The sequence below is a fragment of the Cornus florida genome, unplaced genomic scaffold (assembly GCF_030987335.1).
Source record: "Cornus florida cultivar Cherokee Brave unplaced genomic scaffold, ASM3098733v1 CherokeeBrave_3.0.0_Hap2_Chr04, whole genome shotgun sequence".
NCBI classification, from domain to species: Eukaryota; Viridiplantae; Streptophyta; class Magnoliopsida; order Cornales; family Cornaceae; genus Cornus; species Cornus florida.
The window spans coordinates 78,495,409-78,512,194 of NW_026775574.1; the positions used below are offsets into that span (position 1 = coordinate 78,495,409).

The 16,786-nt window shown below is 34.3% G+C and overlaps 1 pseudogene; it reads right to left on the minus strand.

Moving 5' to 3' along the window:
• Nucleotides 1-429: 429 nt before the first annotated feature.
• LOC132305158 (disease resistance protein RPM1-like) lies at nt 430-6,067 on the minus strand (annotated as a pseudogene).
• Nucleotides 6,068-16,786: the final 10,719 nt, after the last annotated feature.

Genomic DNA, 16,786 nt, shown 5'->3' on the forward strand with positions numbered 1-16,786 from the left:
ACCCTCGGCAATTTGATTCACTCTACACTTGATTCTGTGTATCCGAGAAGCAATTCGACAGCGTGCTTTCAAGTTCTTAATGGAGCAAGAAATCTTACGAAGAAAACCATAGAATCCATCCCCGTGATAACGTGAGAAGCGGAGCATGAATTCGTCAAGCACATCTTCGGTGTCATGGGCAACATCACGAACTTGGTCAACCCACGCTTGGAGCCGTGGGTGAATATCTTGTTTTTCATCAGCTACTCTGAGGAAAGCCCTCATGCGCACCAATTCATCTCTGATGGACTCAGCTTCTTCCCTTATTCCTCCCAAGAGGCTTGACTCTTGTTGAAGGAAGATGTCCAAGTGATTGAGCAGAAAAGCTACTACTGCACTCTCAGCCATTCTCTTTGATCTTCTTTATTTCTCCCAATCTTAGTATGAATTTCAGTAAGTAAAAGCCAGAAGGAATTTCAGATAATTTCCTAGCAAACTATGATAAAAGACAATTTTGTTAAACAAAAAGCAAGAGGTATACTAAATGCCAATGAATTTAGCAATAACTTTTCAACGAAGGCAAAATAATATTTGAATTTTAGTTATCATACCCTCTATTGTTTAATGAAATTGGTAGGTAAACTTAGTTGTCCTCATTATTTAAACACTCTTGTTAGGTTGCCGGCAGAATAAGTTATTCGAATATGAAAGCAATCGTTGAATTTTGGTGTTTTTGTGGTGTTCTTGAAGGTTTCATATTTGGCAATGTTATAATTATGAAATTATTTTCTAATCAACCAATTAATTTGAAAAGAAAGTTATATATATAATTATCGGTAAAGTAAAAATGGAATAGAGATTTATATTCAAACAATATTTCTTGTCATGTCATGAAAACCTTTTCTTTCTTTTCTATGACCTATAACTACAGTATTATTTTCAGTAAATATTTCATCATCAGTGGCATTGGTACCATGGAATAAAAATAAAAGATACCTGGAGAGAGGAATGGTAAAACAGTGAGAGTTTTAATAAATGGAACGAAATATTAAGGGTAAATTAGACCGCCTTTGAGATTTGAATAAATTGCATATGAGAAATTCTTTCTTTTTCTTTTTAATATGAAAATTTTTTTGGTTGATTTTCTCATAGATCTCTCTTTCTCTACCTTTTGTGCAATTCATAGTTCTCTCTTTCTCTCCTCTTCGCGCAATTCATTCAGCCTTGATGAAAATCAATTAGCCCGTTGCCTTGTTAAAAAAAAAGAATTAAAGGAATCTTACTAAATATGCATAAACTAAATCTTAATGAAACAATATTAAATGAATAAATAAGAATGTCTAGAGAAAAATTAAACGGGAAATTCCTCAATTTTAAAGTCACTAATAGGTGAATCCAAAACTTTAATTATTGTAACCGCATTAAATGTGAAATACATTATTTAGGCACCATGTTTTACTGCAATATATTGCATGAAAAATAAAAAATAAAAAATAAAAATCGATTAATACAAATGCTTATTGTTACATTTTATTTATTTTCTTTTTTAACAGCACAACTTAACACCGCATATTTAATTTTTTTCTTAATTTGAAAATATAATTGAGAAAAAGGAAAATGTGAAATACCAATAGAGACCCAAACGATACTAGGTAGTGGTCTATGGCCCAAATTTGGTTTATTTGTTAGAACCACAAGCTGAATATAATAACTATAGAGAATGTGGGAGGAAGGAGTCGTAAGAATGAGGTGGTCATTGACACCGCGGGATTACAATATATATATACATTTTGTCTTGTTTGGCTGGCAGAATATGTTATACAGGTAAAGATAATATTTATAAAATTATGTATCAAAGGAGCGTGACACATGGAAAATTTATTCTGACAGCTTATTTCATGAATTTAACAATTACTTTGCAACGAAAGCAAAAGAATATTTGAACACGGTGAATTTTAGTTAGTTTTCATAACCTTCTATTGTTTAATGAAATTGGTAGGTTTACTTTGTATTACTTGTAACCTACCATTATTTTTTAAACACCACTCCTTGTTAGATTATATATGATTTCATATATATATATATATATATATATATATATTTGTTTAATGTGGCCGGCAGAATATGTAATTCATAATAGGAGTTGATCTGATCAAACACAGATGAAATCATTGACTTTTGGTGGTTTTGTGGGGCTTATGGAAGGTGGCGGCATCCTTTGATATTGAACAATATTTTATAAAATTATGTTCAATTAAAGTAATCCGAGAAGAAAATTATATAGACGGAAAATTCTAAATGTTGGGACTGTAGAACAAATATTTTATAAAATTATGATGAAGATAATCAATATTGAAGCTGCATTGGGTCACTCTTTAAATTTGCCTCACAAATCCGTAACTAGGCACTAATAAGAAGCAATAAGAAACAACATTGCCTCAAATATTCATATTCGGAGTAACTCTCGATCTCTACACCCTCACTCTCCCTCCGTGCCAAATTCATCCAATTAACACACGCGATGACCCTCTCTGCAATAAAATCAATCATTTCATAACACTCCAAGTGAACTATGATACATGACTATGATTTTCATAATGATCATGTATGTATGTAGCTGCAGACTACTATCATAGTGTTAAACAAGCTTCAATTGTTCTCATTATTTGGCAAAACAAAAAAGAACAGACAAACTACAAAGGAAAAGGAAAAGGAAAAGGAAAAGAAGCATCAGTACCAAACAGAGTATCTCTCGGCCAACTTCTTGCAAAGGCAATGTGAAGGAAGTTTTGGGACTTGATTTAGAATAAAGTGTAAGTTACACGGCGCGGAAACTGTTGGTTGATTTTTTTGTGATTAACTTTCCAAATGACCTAGATCAGATTAATAGGTCAACTTGTCTAAGTTTTGTGATTAATTAATTTACCTAAGCAATATAATCAATTTAATATCCATAATTACAAAAAATAAATATTAAAAAGTAAAGCAAATAGAGTTTGAGAGATGATACCAGGATTTTTAGTGAGGAAACCCCAATTGGCAAAATAGACCAATTGTTGTGGAAAAAACCTTGTGGACTGTGCAATCTAGAGCAAAACGATCCACTATGTTGAAAACAAAGTACACTGAACTTTGACTCAGGCTCACATCCTATCGTTGTACCAAAAACCAATTGCTGACAATCCTCTGGCCTTACGACGTCCCGTCTAATATCACTTGACCTCAGACTTATTCTTTATCTCTGTAGAAGGATTGCTGATAGATCAAACAACACTTCTCAGCATTCGATCATTTCAAAGTGTGATCACTTCACCCATTTTCTTCAAAATCTAAATTTGATGTACAAGAAATAGAAATGCTTTTTCGGAATCTTTGAATCTTCAATTCAGATGAGAAAGAGAACAATACAACTAAATCACTCGTGTATATATGTATGTGCTCTCAAAAATAAAAATAAAAAAGATCAGAATGACTTTCTGAACAATATCTCTCAAAAAAGCTTTCTCAAAATAATGAATTTTCGTTTCTTAAAGTCATACCTCAATGTTGAATGAGAGAGGCATTATATAAAAGTTTGGAAGACGTAATAATACTAGGAAGAAGGAGTCCTAGGTCTTAACAAGTAGGCCGCTAAGCATCCATAACTGAATGGTTAAAGTGCCCAACTCATAATTGGCGAATTCGTAGGTTCAATTCCTACTGGATGAGCACCAATGGGACCCTCCAATAAGTCTATTGGAATTTCAACCCCTATTGCGTATTGGTACCTTCTATTGTTTAATGAAATTGGTAAGTAAACTTAGTTGTTCTTGTTAGGTTGCCGATAGAATAAGTTATTTGAATACGAAAACAATCATTGAATTTTGGTGTTTTTGTGGTGTTCTTGAAGGTTTCATATTTGGCAATGTTATAATTATGAAATTATATTCTAATCAACCAATTAATTTGAAAAGAAAGTCATATATATAATTATCGGTAATGTAAAAATGGAATAGAGATTTAGATTAAAACAATATTTCTTGTCATGTCATGAAAACCTTTTCTTTCTTTAATTCCATGACCTATAACTATATATTATTTTCAGTAAATATTTCATCATCAGTGGTATTGGTACTATGGAATATAAGATACGTAGAGAGAGGAATGGTAAAACAGTGAGAATTTTAATAAATGGAACGAAATATTAAGGGTAAATTAGACCTCTTTCGAGATTTGGATAAATTGCATATGAGAAAAAAAATTTCTTTTCTTTTTCTTTTTAATATGAATTTTTTTTTTGGTTGATTTTCTCATAGATCTCTCTTTCTCTACCTTTTGTGCAATTCATAGCTCTCTCTTTCTCTTCCCTTCGCGCAATTCATTCAGCCTTGTTGAAAATCAATTAGCCCGTTGCCTTGTTAAAAAAAAGAATTAAAAGAATCTTACTAAATATGCATAAACTAAATCTTAATGAAACAATGTTAAATGAATAAATAAGAATATCTAGAAGAAATAGATATGCTCTTTCGGAATCTTTGAATATTCAATTAAGCTCCAATTCAGATGAGATAGAGAACAACACAACTAAATTACTTGTATATATATGTGTGTGCTCTCAAAAATAAAATCAGAAAAATCAGATTGATTTTTTGAACAATATCTCTCAAAAAAGCTTTCTCAAAATAATGAATTTTCGTTTCGTAAAGTCATACCTTAATGTTGAATGAAGAAGGCATTATATAGAAGTTTGGAATACCTAAGAATACTTGTAAAATAAGTGAAATTCATCCATAGGATTTTAGAAGGAAGTCTGGACCAAAAAGGAATCAAAACAGATTAGGAAACTAAAGTTATCTAAGCTGATAAGAAGCCTTGAACAGGTATTGGATTTGGCTATCGGTTCAGGATCGACAGAGAAGAATCCGACATGATTCTTGAATCGGTAGAGGGATAGGCTACCAGTTCCCAATGTAGGTACCGGTTCCCAATGGATAGAAGTGAAACCTTCAATTTGGCTACCAGTTCGAAATAGGCAAAATGTAAACTTCCTAAAAACTTTAAAATTCCAAAACTTCTTAAGTGTTCTTACACACTCACATACCTTTCTAAAGCATTGTTCTCATCATCCCGGAATGTATTAAGAATCACTACAATGCTTTGTTCTCTCAACTTTGAAGTAATAATGTCACGGAAAAGGTCATGGACATGGCACCTTCTAACCCTTCCATCTGTATGTAACTCTACCACTTGGACCAAGCTTCTATTAACAAGCTCATTAAGGTAGCCTTTGGCAACTTCTTCTACTGTCATTCCTTCTCTCGCTTCCACAAATTCTTCTACGGTCCAAAGCCAAATCAGTATCATTCTCTTAATCTGATAATCTTACAGAAATATACTCAACTACAAGAAACACATTTTTAGATAATAAGGTAAATTATTATAACTCAAGAGAGAATTTTTTTCATACTCTCAAGTTGTTCATTTCCTTCTAATTGAGTGCCAAGGCTGCGTTGGACCAATTCCCATTCATGTACTCCACTTTTTTCTTTCGTGGCCAAAACACTGCTAATTGCCACAACTGCAAGTGGCAATCCCTCACACCTTTTTAATAGACTTCGTGAGAGTTCCTCTAAATGTGGAGGGCAGCTGCTGTCTTGGAATGTTTTCGTACAGAACAGAGTCCAAGACTCCTCTGGAGATAGTGGTTCCATAGTGTAGATGTTACTGTGGTAATCTACGATTCTACGGAAGAGGTAGAAGCTACTTTACTAATGCGCGTTGTGAGTAGTATTCGACTGCCACAATTATTGTCAAGCAATGCGTATTTTAAAGCATCCCATGCATTTATACTCCACACATCATCAAGAACAAACATGTACCTTCTCCGTTGCAGGAAATCCTTGAATTATGCTTTCAGATTATTGTTGTCCATGGATTCCAATCTTTAAGGAGCCAGTTTCTTGACTTCATCAAAGAGTTGTTGAATCAAGTCTTTGAGAAGCTCTTTAAGATCAAAGGATTGTGAAACAGTGATCCAAGCATGGCTTTGAAAATGATTCTTCACCCAGATATTATTGTAGACTTTCTTTACTAGGGTAGTTTTTCCCATCCCCCATTCCCAGCACAGAAACAACTTTGAGTCTCGATGTGTCGCCCAAAAGCCACTCAATCAGCTACTTTTTAGGCCCATCAATGCCCACAACCTCTGCTTCTTCCAGTAGCAGTGCATCACCGTGACGATCACACCATGTGTTATTGACAGTATTGGAGCTTGAGCTTTGCTCTGAGACGTTAAATTTGTAACGGTATTTGTGATGTCCCTCAGCAATTATATTCACTCTAGACCTTACTCTTTGTATCTCAAAAGCAATTTGATGGCGAGCTTTCAAGTTTTTAATAGAGTGAGAAAGCTTATGAAGGGCACCATAGAATCCGTCCCCATGATGATGAGCAAGGCAGAACATGAATTCGTCCAGTTCATCTTTAGTGTCGTAGGTAACTTCACGCACTTGCTTAACCCATACTTGGAGTTCAAGGTCACTCTCTTCCATTGCATCAGCTACTCTCAAGAACGCCTTCGTGCGTTCCAATTCATCTCTGACGCACTCAGCTTCTTCCTTTATTCTTCCCAAGAGTTTTGACTCTTCTCGAAGGAAGATTGTCAGGTGGTCGAGCTGAAAAGTTAGTGCAATCTCAGCCATTTTCTCTTATCTTCTTAATTTCTCCCAGAGAAGAATAGATAGAAAATAGATTTCAATTGCCAGACTTTCCAGATGGAATTTCAGATTTTGGTACAACCGGATTGGGATGTGGTGGTAATTATTTAGGTTGATTCCAGCTCAAAGCCATAAAATGGGCATTGCTCCAAAAAATCTTGATATTTTTTTTTTTTTTTTTTCTTCTTGTATTTATCGATTTTACAATGACATTCATTATTCATTAGTTAAACTCTAGATATCTTGTCAATACAATAACTTACCCAACAATTTTACATCACTTATGTAACAACTAACTTATATTGCTTAGGTAACAACATTATATTGTTTGCGTAACCAATGTATTGTTTTGTGTAAGTATAAGATCCAAACATAAGAGGTTATCCTTATTCTTTTTTTATATAATTATCTTTTATAATTCTCTCAAAACTATTTTCTATTTTTTGAGTTCTTGAATTTTCTTTATTTATTTTTATTTTTTTAGTACAACACAATTAAGTCTATTCCTCTAGTGCATCATCAACTTTTGGGCCTTTTAGTGTCCTAATTTATTTTAAATACCAACACAATTAAATCTAGTTCTTTTTTTAAGAGCAATTTCAAGGTCAAAATGACAATTAGTAAGAAATTTGGCGGTTAGCTGGGTAGAAAGTTGTACCGGATAAGTTATTATGAGCAGCTTCAAGTTACATAATATATAGTAAGTTAGTAACTACAATATAGATATATATACACACACACATATACAAAATTGAGTTTTTAAGTCTATTTATTGGATTTTAATTTGGGGTCAGATTGACAGAGCCATTAGTTGGGGGATCACAATCCTTCCTCAGGGAACCTAATGAATCATATGAGCTAACATAATCTAGAGTTTATAAAGCTTGAATGGTTGAAAATAATGTTGCATTTGGTAACCCCCATGTTTTTGTGACAAAGATGGTTGAAAATAATGTTGCATTTTGAAGCACTAATTCTTTTTGTAATTGAAATTAAAGAAAATTTAATTTAAATCTTGAATAAAATTTCTCTGATTTCAATTTTGAAACGCTTTACGCTTATCCAGTGCTCCCTAACATAGCTTAATTAAATATTTTACCCTAATGTGACAAAAGCTGGATTGGTACAAAATTATGCATGATGGTATAACCATTGCTTGGACAATCTTGATATACATTTCATTATTTTGTGTCAATTCATCTTGATAGACATTAAATACTTATGAAATATTTCTTTTTGGACAGTACTTGTCTAATTTTTTTTTTTTTTGACAGATAATACTCATCTACTCACCTGCATTTTGACCACTGAATTTTTTTGAAAGAGTACAAATGCACTACGAAGGGAGTAATTTGTTCGCGAAGCAATTGTTTTTTAGGTTAGCGACTAGTTTGCAAGATGGTGGGAGTGAGTTTGAGGTCTGGAGCAACTCGACTTGGTTGTGTTTGAGTTTAGCAATGTGGTTTCAGCGTAAGTCTGTCAGGTTTGCTTCAATCCAGTAGACTACTTTAATATGGATTATTAATTTTGTGGTTTTTTCTCATTGAGATTTCATACATATAAATCTGGTATGTTTTGGAGCATTGTTACACGTCTCGAAAATTCATGGTATGTATCTCGAATTTGAAAGATGGATAATGTAACGACCCAGCTCCTCATGGATTCGGATCATTAAACGAGTCCTAACCCGACCCAAAAACATCCAAGGGTGAAACGGTAATTTCACGTTAAATTAAAATGTTGAGTTCCAAAAAGGGCAAGATGGTAATTTATCATATTTCAATAAAGTAAGACCCAAAGGACATCATAGTCATTTACGTGCATCACACAATAATTAAAATGAGGTTCGGGGTAAAATAGTCCTTTTAGGGCAAAAATATAATTATGGCATTTAATTAGGTCATAAAAATAATTAATTTCAACTTCAAATGATGCCAAAGTGTAATTTTAAGAACTTAAATTGGTAATTACATGAAAAGGTAGAACCGGTCGACATATACTCCTTATACGTCGACTGGTTTGGGATATAAACAGTGGGAAAACCCACTGCCAAGATACCGGTCGACTGGTTTGGGATACCAGTCAACTGGTTCTGAACATAAGTTACAATGGATACCGGTCAACTGGATTGGGATACCGGTCGATTGGTTTGGGACGTATGCTATAATGACCATTCTGCCAAGATACCGGTCGACATTTGGGATGCCACATGTCGACCGATTCTGGGAAAATTGCACTCCCACTTCCCACTGTCCAGTGATAACTCACTTACACCAACACTTGGTAATTAACCACCCCGCCACTACATTCACGTACAAAATAAGATATGCTTCAACATCAAATTGTAATAACAACCACCATGTTGGTAACGTAATTTATAACACGTTACTTAGAATACACAAAACTGATTTTGAGTGAGTAATACTTAATTACATTTTCTCAAAGATCATTCACAAACTTAATTACATTCCCAAAACTATAATTACACATGAAATAGCTAAATACAAGATAGCAAAATCATCTTCTAACAACTTTCAATTTTGAGGTGGATTAGCATCCGCCGGTTCTTTTCCAAGACCTGAAAAAAAAATATAATATATAGTAGGGTGCGCTATATGCTCAGTAGGTGACATTTAAGACATGCGTCTTATGTCCCCATGAATCCAATCAAAGTATAGGCCAATGGGAAATAGGGAGCATGCAACATAGGGAATTAATACATAATTCCAACCAAATTAGAATACAAAGATCATTATGCTGTGGAATGCGAATGCATGCTAATGCCACTCCCCATTTTCATTCTCAAAACCATCACTTTCCAAATGTTAAAACAACCCGCCCTTTGGTAACCTCGCCGCGACACGAGAGGAGGATTGGCTAGTGTCCCTGACCCTTGGTAACCCCGCGGTGTCATTATGGGGCCCAGCTAGCTCAACCACGCTAGGGCGACTCCCTAATCCCCCCTAGGCTATATTAACCTTTGGCCCATTGGTAACCTCGTAGCGACCGGGTTTGCATAAAACCATTTCCAAAACATTCATATCCCAAGAATCCTCTTTTCATTTCAAAACCAATTCCTCCCACTTCATGCAACCCAATGATGCATTTGTATATATATATGCTTCATGGTTCCAAGATTAAGACATTTAAAGAACAACAACAATCACTCAAGCATATATCATGTTCAACATTTCAAAATGGATTATCATCAAATTAAACACAACAAGGTAGCATCTAGACATGCTTTTCACATAATACAAGTCACATTCAATATCATGAAATTTTCTAGACATCACTAATATAATCATAGATACAATTAACTCCTAAATTAAACACATTATCACACAGGGAAGGTATAATTCACAAAAGAGCAAGAAAACATGAATTAAGATGCCCCTACCTCAAGTTTGTATCAAAACCCAACAATGGGTCCCTAGATTCGAACTCCAAAGAGGGCACTAAAACTGAAATTGCTTGTATGGATGCGTAGAGCTCGTCGTGCTCGTCGTTTTGGCTCAAACAGCACCCAATTCCGACAAGTAATGAAGATGAAATCAAGGATCAAAGTTTGTCTCAATAAGAAAAGAAAAATGGAAGAGAAATTGAGAGAAAAGAGGGATGTACGGGGAGAGAGAAAGTGTGAAGCAAAATAGTGGTCTCTAGACCACTTTTGAAATAGTGGTGGGCCCCAAAATTTCTTTTTATTTACTCTTTTTCTTTAATCTTCCATTTTTTACACCACACAACTCATATAGTGCACCACTACAGAAAAATACTACTTAACCCACATAAATTAAAATGCACAATGCAAATGGACCCAACCACAATCCCGAACACAATATGCGAAAAGACAGAAATACCCTTGTCTCTACGAATTATTGAAAAAATGAAAATGCTGAAAAATCAGAAACATCACAGATATGTCTTTAATTTTAATAGATATTACACTTTTTCTTTCTTATTGAAATATTAACGTATTTAAGAGTTAAATTAAGGAAGCAGATAAGTTCAAAGATGAGTAATGTATATACGCATTTGTATGAATTATTAGTTGAAGGACAATTGTGATACCCCTCGGATCCGAGACACTGGTTGATTAGGCCCAGACCCAAACCCGAGGGATATCAGACAATTAATATGTTAACGAACACAGAATACAAATTTGAATTAAAGAAATAAAAATTAAAAGTTGAAAGAATACTAGACAATAAAATCCTCAAATCTTAATAACAAGAAACCAACTCTCCAACACTCCAAGAGTACAACTAGGGAATCCATCCAGTGGACCCCTTATTAAAATCTCAAACTGAAACTGAAACAACTGAAATAAGTCTAATGCTAAACATAGCAAGTAGTCCTACGTAATCGGAGGAATGAGTATCTGTATCTGCTCTGCACATCCAAGCTCTAATCCTGGAACTGATGAACACCTAAAAAATAAAGAGTGGGTCAGGCCCACATGCAAGTCCTGTCCAACTACGATCCAAACAGTAATCCGATACGCAGATACATCTTAGATAGCTCAACAATATCTAGAGTAGTCCATATATGTATATATAGTACACACTATAGGACGTTCGCTAGTCCAATAGGTCTGTCTCAGCCTAAATAGAAGGCAACATGGGAAAACGCACCCAAATGTGAGCATGCGTACCTAAACCTACCAGGAAACAACACATATTTCCAGTTATCCATCCTAGGCAATATACGCGCCCTAACCATGGTTCTGAGACTCATGCTCATACCATGGTACCATATAATAAATATATAAATTCCGTACTCCTAATACAAAATATTATCCATCTGTTTTGTGGTCTGATATATGTATAACAAATCTATTCTGAAACCAAGGTAGGTCATTCAATTCTCAATTGATATGACTCAAATATGAGATGTACTTAACCTTTATGGTTAGTCCATAACTCAATCCAAGTTAGGTAGAACATAGTGTTTGAACTAGTCCATACCTAATATGTCACCGTCCCATATCGGTGCATACAATCATTCATATAGCATAGTTAATAAAACGACACTATATATCCAACAACCATCCTTCAAAACATGCATCAATATAAATTAACACATGTATATCAATACTAGGCAGTCATTATAGAGCCTAAAAATCCAATTCCAATAATGTAAATAGCTAAAACAAGTATAAGCGTTCACATCCTCCAAAATATCCATAAACTGATGCAGTTGAATAACAAAGTGAAAATTAATATCCAACACAAGCATGGTTAAATTCAAGTAATCCATGTTACTTATAATCCTATCTAAATATGATTAATTAAAATTAAATCATATATAAATAATCCTCCAAGTTCCAAATTGTAAGCTGATTAACATTCAAAGTTCAACATGTAGGATCTTCTCCTAATTGTACACTGTCCATACCTTAATCCATTTATGAATCATTGTTTACCTATATTCTTACAGGTCTAAAACAATCATATACATCATTTAAAACAATTTAAATGAAGTGCTAACACTCTGCATAGTCCAAACAGTGCATAAAAAACCAAACTGGGCGTTTAAAACCAAAAATCCCAACTGAGCAAGCTAAGTTACAACTGAGCAGGCTAAGTTAGGAACTTAGTCGGCTGAGTTGCTAACTCAGTCGGCTGAGTTGATAACTCAATCGGTTCAGTTTCCAACTGAGTCGGCTGGGGTCTTCTTCTTCGTCCGTTCAGCCTCTGTAAATCCTAAAACTTCATTGTTAAGGCCCCTAAGCTTTAACCTAAGTCCCATACGTCCATACTAAATTATTTTAAGTGTTTTAATAGGTAAAGATTCAATTTAAACAACAGTTCATGCATAAAGATCACAGAAATAAAGAAATTTTGAAGAAGCATATAAAATCATGGAACTCTCTATTTTAATCCAATTAAGCATGCATGACTATTTAGTTTTATCATTAGTTAAACCCCTGGAGTCTAGCTAGGCATGCACAGAACATAGATTAAAGGGAAAGAGTAGAACAGAGACTTGCTTTAGATTTCAGTCCAGAAATCTTAAACCTCCGTCTCTAAGTTTTCCGTCATAATCCTAGGCTGCCGTTCAACACCTCCGGTGCTCTTGGTTCAACCCAGAAGCACTCCACTCCTTCCTCCTTAAACCTCTCGATCTGTAAACCTCTCAAGGTTCACTCTCTGTTTCTCCCAAATTCTCTCTCTGTTGTTCACTGTGTTTCCTCTCTATCTCTTAGGTACGTGAGAAGAGTTTTGTGTATATTCCCAAAACCCTAAACCCAACGTGAGATTTATATTTATAGGCTTAACACTACAACCTTAATCCTTGTATAATTAGAGCCAGAGCCCCTAATACCAATCTTAGTCGGCCCATGAACAACCTAAGTTATAACCTACATCGGCTACACATACGTGACTTCTAAAAAATATAATAAAAGAAAAATCTAATCATATACATAAAGCATTTAACTTAACCCAATTAAAAATAATTCAACTAAAAACAATAATAATAAAAGAAAACAATTAATTACAATAAAAACACAATTAAATACATAAATCAACAATTAATTCAAATAAAAAGACAAACAAGCATATAATCAATAAAATCCAGTAATACAAGCAATTAAACAATTAATTTATTAAAAATGCACATAAATAAGTAAATTAAATTCCAGAACTATCCTTTTAAAATTAGGAGTATTACAACAAGTGAGAACGAACATTAAATTAAGTTTCTCTCTTTAATTTTCTTTTCTCTACTCTTATGCGCACACACACATATATATACACACTCTTATGCATACACACACACATATATATACACACTCTTATACACTCTCGACATTATAATTATAATAAACATGAAGATTATTGATCAATTTATCAAATTATTCACACATGTAGATTGTTGAGGAAATTAGGATTCTTATTCAAAAGAAAGAGGACTCAAAATATAGTTTTAAAAAACTTTAAGTGGATTATGTATTTATTTAATTACTCACACAGAAAAATTGATTGAGAAATTTAGGTTTTTATTGAAGAAAATGAGTTAACCCCTTAAAACATTTATCAAAGTGTTATGTTAGGGTTCAAATTTTATCATAAATTATTTTTTCTCTCAAACCTACCATGTATTCACTTGACAAAATCGATTCAAAATACACAAAGTTAAGTTGTCATATCATTCGTTAAAAAGTTGTCATATCATCAATCATGGGTTTAAATGACTTAATTTCGAGTTTAAAAACAGTTGTAATCTCATAAATTGGCAAAAATTGTAGAATTTGTCTCAAACTTTTCATAATATCTTAAGGGTCTTGTGAACTCCACCCGAATTGGATTGTTTGAATTTTGAATTAATTTTCAGTAGTTTTTAAACTTGACTATTCAATCGCTCCATGTACTCCAATGTTCGAACCTGTTTTTTTTTTTCTTCGTTTTACTCCAACGTTGCTTGTTCGGTAACAAAGTGCCTCCTTGAAGGGCTCCTCGAAACACTACCTTACCTTAAATAGCAAACATCAAAGACAAAAACTGCAACCTTCTATTAAATTGTTCAACATTTTATTTATCCAGATTACACAATTGGACAACCTTATTAGTATTGTTGGAGTCCAAGTTCTTGAATTTGACTTTTTTTATACATTGTCTCTATAAAATGAAATGCATTACATAAAAATTAACAATGAATAAATATAAACTCAGAACAGTAGGTGATGATCTCAACAACAACTTTGCATTTTCCAAAAACACAATAAATGAAATGCTGTTGCTTGTACTACTCTCCTCCAAACATAATAAATTGTATAATGTAACACAATATACAACAACTTAATCATAAAAATAAAATAAAAACATTAGATAGTGATGATCTCAACAAGAAGTTTGCAAGGACTCTTCTCCATTTCTCTCTCTATATAATTTCCTTCCCAACTGCCTTCCAGGAATACTCCGAATCAGTTATCCTATAAAAATAAAATAACATAATATATTAAAAAAAGAAAAAAGAAAAACAAAGAAAAAACAAATCAGTTATCCTATAAAAATAAAATAAAAGCAAATATTAGGTGACCTGATCAATACTAATGATCTCAACTTTGCAAGGACTCTTCTCCATCTCTCTCTCTACAGAATCTCCTTCCCAACGACTATCCAGGAAAGTTCAAGATATATGAATGTTGAGGATGTGTGCTATTTTCCAATAATCCCCACCCTGTTTGTCTCGATCCAGTGTCATTTTCAATTTATCTGATAAATATTTGTTGAATGCCAGTGGGTGTGGGTACCTCTTCCACCAACTTACAGTTCCTAATAATCAGCTTTTCAAGATGAGGCAATGATCCCTTCTCCATTCTCACCCTCCTCAATCCTTCTAAGTGGTAAAGCTTTAATATCTTAAGCTTCTGAAACCCTGTCGCTTCGATAAACAATTCCTCCCCTTGGTAAGCCTCAAAAAGTAAAATTTCTATCAGAAATAGAGAAGTTGCTATACGCAATTTCTTGAAGGGATTGCAATGGATCATCCCTTAACTTGCTGTACGCAAGCCGCAATCTCACCAGGTTATGAAGAGAAGTTATCCAATGCGGCAAATTTTCTAAACGTCCCCACAAATAGAGCCGTTGAAGAGACCCAGGAGGAGAGGACAAGTGTTAAAAAATCAACAATCTGCTCCTCTTTTACAGAAAAAACGTTCAATGATTGAAGGTTACTCAGCTTTTCAAAAGAGGAGCACAAATCCTTCCCATCCTCCCTTCTCAACTCCCTAATCCCCAATCTCCTCAGCTGGGTCAGTCTCCCTAGCTCTCCCATTACAATTCTACCATTCTCACGGTTGGCTTCAATATAACACAGTTTTTGTAAGGAAGACAAACCTTCTATTCCCACTATTGCTTTAAAGTCACGGTACACCAAGAGATGACGAAGACGCTGGAGCTTTAAGGTCTGAACAGGCAACTCAGTTACATAGATGTTTTTGAGATCCAAAGTTTCAAGGTTTTCAAGTTTACCTATGGATTTCGGAAGTGTTATAACCCTTGTTTTCCTCAAGCTTAAATACCTGAGATGAAATAGTTTGCCAACTTCATCTAGAAGTATCTCCAAAGAAGCACCCCTCAGATCCAAAACCTTTAACAACGTAACCCCACCAATGAATACTATAGGATTCAACGACTTGGATATAGGTTTTTCCACCCAAACATGAGTAATGAACGGAGTTGAGGAAAACGATTTGTATGCTGCAAGTTCCCCAAGGTATATTGATTGGACCAAGCTTCTATTAATAAGCTCGTTGAGATAGCCTTCAGCAACTTCTTCCATTGTCATTCCCGAAATATCTTTCACAAATCCTGTTGATGCCAAAAATCTACACGTTCCGGAGTCTGTGACAATTCCTGCAAGACAAGAGAAGTGATGACCGGCGTGGTGCCGGCCGGGTGCACTCCGACGGTCAAGTTAGTACTCGACGATTAAATATCCGATAAGGATTCAATATGAAATTTATGGCGTACCTTTTTAGGTTGACTGATCCTTTCTTTTATAGAAGCATTAATGGTAGTAGTTTTTCAAGCGAGATTCTCCCTGATCCAAGATGATATCGTTCCCTTCTTACAGGAATGGTAACTCTGGTTACATGTGGTATTATTATTGCATGGAGATTTTGGGTAAGATAAATCCCTTACCCTTATCTTATTTCTCTTTTGACTTTGAGCTGCCTATTATTTTTATCCTTATCAGTTGCCCCCCATTCTCGTGCTTGCTTGTCAAGTATCGAGAATGTCAAAAGTGTTTTTTTGAGTGATGTCTCTTTGGCATAAATCAATCTCTTTTTAAGTTAACCCTTGTTAGGCGACCTTTTTTGGTTGATCTCTTAAGATTTGTCTGAACTTCATGAGTTGAGGGAGTAGGCTTTCTTTAAGCTGAATGAGCTTACCTTTTAAAAAAAAGATGTATATTTACTAGCTTTACTCAGCTCATCCTTTAAAAAGGAAAATATATTTTACGAGTTTCACTCAGCTCGCCCTTTAAAAAGGGAAGTATATTTGACAAGTTGATTTCAACCCCTTTTAATACGGAGGACAACAATTACGAGCTTTATTCAGCTCGGGCCCTTATAGTACGGGGCACTTTTATATCAATCCCTT